Source organism: Cibotium barometz, chromosome 15, assembly GCF_041138505.1.
Source record: "Cibotium barometz isolate CiBa-2024 chromosome 15, ASM4113850v1, whole genome shotgun sequence".
Classification (NCBI taxonomy): domain Eukaryota; kingdom Viridiplantae; phylum Streptophyta; class Polypodiopsida; order Cyatheales; family Cibotiaceae; genus Cibotium; species Cibotium barometz.
The window spans coordinates 6,900,508-6,906,507 of record NC_141060.1 but is presented as its reverse complement, the minus strand read 5'-3'; positions in this window follow the sequence as shown (position 1 = coordinate 6,906,507).

Sequence of the window (6,000 nt, the reverse complement as noted above, 5' to 3'; positions counted from 1 at the left end):
ATACCCTTTCATCTTCCACGCTACCTTTACATGTGGGAGTACTTGGCCTCCATTTTTCCATCTTACAATCCCCACTACCCATGTAAGAATACATAGCAGAGTGGAAGCTAGATCAACACAATACAAAGTAGTAAATTGCAAAAAGAAGTGAAGAGTAAAAAATATTATTGGTTGTAAAAACTTGATTACAAAGTGATGGTGTCCACCCAACCATGTCTGGGTAAGGAGCTTTGATGGCGATCTAAATTGCAGAAAGTGGAGAGTAAAGGATATTACTGCTTGCAAAAACTTGATTACAAATTGATGGCATTCACCCACCCATGTGCTCCAGGTAAGGAAATTTGATGGTGATCTAGACAAACTCTAGATGAAGGATGTCTTGCTTACAAGAGTGCTTCAACACAATGAACTCGATGATTATGGAGTTCCACAAATCCCCCCATATATAGTAGGATCCTACCCACAATGGGATATATGTACTATGAACTATGGACTCCCCCCTTAACACAAGAACATGTCCTCGGTTTGTTGTCCAGTGTCCACATAATGTGATCACTTAGTTTGCACAAGCATGCATCCTACTTGGTAGAGTGACAAGTCTACAGAAGTTGTCTCCTAACCATCTAGCCATAGTTGGCCCACCATCCAGTGTCTAAACTGGGAATTGCCGGTGGGTACTTGGGTGGTCACCACAACGACTACTTCTCATAAAGGGGATCTTACAAGATATAGCACATTCATCACTTGTTGTAGAAACATCACAAGGGTGAAGCATTGAGAAAATGCTTTTCTAAAAAGGTTATGATGTTGGGTTTCCCAGTTTCCAACAATGGGTTGTATCGTGGTTCTTCCCATGGCACTAGAAAGGAGCACATCTAGGCCGCCGCAACATTGGACACTTCATACTTGCATGATTTCAACGGTAAATTGCACACCCCTCTATGGAAATAAATGTGGGTATCTTGCTTGAGGAATTGTTGGAGCTGTTGCCCTATTGGCCCAAAACTATAGAGTAGGTTTTTTCTAACTCGTCCATGCTCATATCCTTAACTAGAACTCTAGCTAGTTCTAGAGCTACCCTTATCTGACGATGAGACTTTGGATGATGCCTTCTTTATCACTTGGTTTGGGTGGATTACTTCTGCATCCTTGTCTTCCAAGTTATTTACCATGTCTTTCCTCATGGTAGCACTCATAGAGGGTGTAGTGCCTAGACCTATAGAGATGGTCGTGAAGCCTCTTGCTCTAAATACCAATCATAAATCAATCAATGCACGAGTCTCGGGGACTACATCTTATATAGAAATACTTGGTTCTAACAATATAATCCCGCATTGTTTCACCCTCTTTTTACTTGAGGTTATAGATCTCTGCAAATAAGACTCCATCTCGCTCCACTAGGCGAGAATCCCACAATGAATGTGTGTCTCAAGACCTCGTATAGCTAGCCTTTTCATGTGGGTTTAGTGAGCTAAACCATTGGCACGCTTTGACTTCAAGGCAAAGTCTGAATGTGCGTTGTGATATGTCTATATCGCAACCCCCCTTCCCATTTCAAATGCCATCCTTAGCATGTCTTCTACATACTCATGGGGTGGTAGTGGAACGTAAGGAGATGATTATGTGAAACCTTCTGTTTTAGGGTACAGGGTCTCTTACCCTATAGGGTTGGGCTACATGATTTCCAACGACGCTTATCCTCTGCCAGCCTAGCTTTGAGTTTGCATGCTTGATGCAGCTTGTGAGACATTCTATGAATGGCCTTGTGGATCCCTTTATGATAAGGTAGTCCCAGACACTCGATCCTTATCTCTGCATGTTTCATGTTCCTCGCCCAAATGGAGAAGAACTAAAACTTAGTTTCATGGATAAAGGGACTTATGTAATAGGCTTGTTGTAATGTGGAACATTTATCCCTGGTGTGGTACAACAAAAGAGGCATGTCTTGATTCTCGTAATTGTGCTATTTGTTAGTTGTGGTTGGCTTGGGATAAACCCAGCTGAAGATCGACACGAAATGTTTGAACTGTTGTGGCGTCGACATGGTTTGACTGCTGCTTGTGGAAATGAACCTTCAGATTCCTAGTCATACTCTCGCACCTTCACCATAGCTATGCCCAAAAATAGGGTGGTTGAATGCCTTCTTCATAAATATAAGGCATTGTTAATAGACCCAGTTGAGGAATATAAGGCATTGTTAACAGACCTTCACCAGAGCTATGCCCAAAAATAGGGTGGTTGAATGCCTCCTTCATAAATATAAGGCATATTTAACAGACCCAGTTGAGAAATCCGGAGTTTGGAGGACTGTTGGTGTCCCGTGTTTCTAGAGGTTCTGTTGTTCCTCCACTCACATATGTGTTTCATTAGCTTATTTCCTCCCATTGAAGCTCCTCACTTGAGGTGGATCTGAGAAGTCTAGCCTTCTTAACAAGGGATCTAAGTGCTAGTTATTTTCTAGAATTAAAGGCTTAGTGGGTTTGAGGTGTGGTTTTTTTTTTCCGAGAAATTGAGGTGTGGTTTAATATGCTACGGTTGACTATAGTGCCGTTTCCAACAATTAGTCCGGATCGGCTTTGCATCTAAAGTCCTTCATGTCTCTGGTATAGGTATGAAAGTAGTTTGACATGTTTTTTAAAAGTTTTTTTTTGCTACTAGGCTCACATGTCCAGATTCACACCTCCAAGCTCACATTTGTCGGTTCACGTCTATAGGCTTACGTGTCTAGTTCATGTATGCATGCTCATACTTGCACGTTCACGTATCTAAGTTCACATCTCTAAGCGCGCATCTCCAAGATCGCATATGTAAGCTTACGTGTCCAGGTTCACATATGCAAGTTCACGTATCTAGGCTCACATGTCATGGATCATGTTGAAATATATGATGTACAAGGTTAAGGATGAGAGGAAGAGGTAATGGAGGTGTGAACACACTCAAATAAAGTGGACATGTGGATGGAAAAGGGATCTAGGGTTAGCCCAACCCTAGCCCTTGGTAGACCCTATATAAAGGGAAGGAGGCCCTACACATGAACGAGAAGGGTAAGCCAATTTTGGAGTGGCTAAAATAGAAAGTAATACAAGAAGCTTTCTATACTGCTTGTGTGTCCTCTCTCAAACTATGGTGTCTTTCATGATGATTTACTAAGTTGTTTATGCTTGTTCATTCTTTCATACTTTCTCTCCTCTTGTTTCCATTACTTCTACTGTTGCATGCTCTAGATACCCATGATTCTTAACATGGTGTTAGAGCCATGTATGGTTGAGATCTCTCTCTCTCTTCTTCACAATCTAAGCCATTCTCAAAGCTTCAACTTTCTTAAGGCAAAAGAGGTGTGGTGGTGGAAGAGGCCTACGAGGAGAGAAGAAAGAGAGCACCAAGGAAGGGGATCTTCACAACACAAGCAAGAGAGTAGCCTCAGCCAAAACGCAATCAAGGGAGCTTCATGTAGAGCAACAAGATTTACCTCAGCCAAAAATGCAAGGAGGCAACTTTGCCTTGTTGTAGCCAAAACATATTGAATGACTTGCAGCACCATCATTGTCCGTCGACGGTAGTGCAATCGTCGACTGGCAAAAGCTTCATCTTCTTGCTCCTTGTGCACAGCAAACGCAATCATGCACCAACAGAGTCTAGCAAAATGATAGGGCAATGCAACATCAGATTTGCGCAGCGATCATCAAAACCAGATCTGTAGCGATCGTCAAAACCGACAAGCTGCATTTTTTCAGAAAATAAAAGAAAAGAAACATCACCTTTAATCTCAAAGGTTTTGATTGAATGGTTTTTTTCTAAGGTTTCTTTTCAAACCTTTCTATCAAAGGTTTTCAATCCTTGTTTTTTTCAAGGATTTCCAAAGGATTTAATTATCTTTGCTCATCCAAGGGCATGGTAATTTTTCATGATTCAAACCCCTTAACCACACCCTTTTCAAGCCTTGAATTATTTGTTGCCTTGTAAACGGAGTTAGACGTTGTTTGTTTTTTGCAAGTGATTAGATCTCTCCTACCCCTATCAATCATGTCGATGGAGATGGGAGCCATTGAGAAGTTTGATGTAGCGAGGGTTTTCATACTTGGCAAGTTCAAGTAAAATATATGCTCATGCTCAAAGGTTTATGGCCTTTGGTAAAAGGCGCAAAGAAGGTGGACCTTAAAGAAGATATAAGGATCAAAGCAAAGACTGAATCTACATCTACATAAAAAAACTCAAGCCGAAACATAGTACGTCCAAATCCAACTTGAAAAGTACTTTTTGCAAGAAGAAGGGGCATGTTGAAGCTCAATGCTTCAAGAAAGATTCGTCAAAGCGAAAATGTAACAAGTGTGGTGAAGTAGGCCATTTTGGAAGAGATTTTACCAAAGATGTCCATAAGGTAGAGGAAAATTTTGTAAGTTCCTCACATGCCGACCAACTCTTCTAGTTGAGGAGTGAAACATGCTTGCTAGAATTGGAAGCGAACCACATTAATAACTCATCTCTTTTGTAAAAGTCTATCATATAAAGGCTACCTACCTTATCTTCTATCCTATGGTTGAGAGGGGATCTTTTTTGAACTTTATGTCCAATGCTCACCTTGTCCCATGGTGGCATTGAGAAGGGGTGTTGAAATATATGATGTACAACGTTAAGGATGATAGAAAGAGGTAATAGAGCTGTGAACACACTCAAATAAAGTGGACATATGAGTGGGAAAGACATCTAGGGTTAGCCCAACCCTTGCCCTTGGTGGACCCTATATAAAGGGTAGGAGATCTTACTTTTTGCAACACATGACAGAGAAGGGTAAGCCAACTTTGGAGTGGCTGAAATAGAAAGTAATACAAGAAGCTTTATATACATCTTGTGTCCTCTCTCAAGCTATGGTGTCTTTATGATGATTCAATAAGTTGTTTATGCTTGTTCATTCTTTCATACTTGCTCTCCTCTTGTTTCCATTTCTTCCAATGTTTCATGCTCTAGATACCCATGCTTCTTAACAGATCACACCTCTAAACTATATCTGCAAACTCACACCTTTTTTATATAAACTCCTCTCATGCACTTCCCTTGTATAAAATATGCCTAGATGGGACCCCAAAATCTTGGGATTGGACCTTATGACAGGGCTGGTATGCAACTATTAGGTAATAAGTGTACTTAATTCTTGAAAAAGATAATAATTTTTCTTAGAATTTATAGCTCGTACGGATTGTATGACAAGAAAATCTTCCAAGGACATAGGTAGGGGTGTCTATGAGTCTTTATGATGGCACTAATAACTGGTATGTACTATATTAGGTATATCTCTCGCCAAACTCATGTCTACAATACACGTGTCTAGACGCACAACTCATGTGTTCAGGCTACTAATTTCTAACAATGCATTAAAAAATTATGAAAATATGAAATACATGAACAAAAATTGATTATCCCACTTTAATTCAACTTAATGTAGCTCAATTCTCATATTTTTGGAGTGGATTTCACTCTTAATCACAATTACTAAACTAATCCTTAGATCAAAGTAATGAAATCTAAGTCTCTTGGACTCTAATTTCATGCAAATCACCAAAAAATCAAGGTTTTGTCATACAAAATAAACTCTAAATTAAAATTAAACATACAAACAAATACATCCAATGCTCCAAAATCATACGTTTTTTGAAGTGTGACCTCCTAATTAACACCGAGAAATATTTGATAATCTTAATAGCTTAGAATGGACAGAAAAATAGAGGTAAGTCCTAATAGCAACGCCAAATATGTTCAAATCAAGAGCTTACGTTAGCTTTGTCGAAGCATGTGACGTTGGGTCTTGCCTTTAAGACACAAATGTAACTTCCCATTACGAGTGCACTAGCTCGTTCATCGCGTCCTCACTCAGTTGTCACACCGGAAGGCTCCTGTTGCCAAAGGGATAAAGAGAGAGCTCTCAATACCTAGATGGAGGTAAGAAGAGATCCATCTTGGTGGTGGTTCTCTCTCATGAGAGCAAGGAAAGAACAAAAACTATTG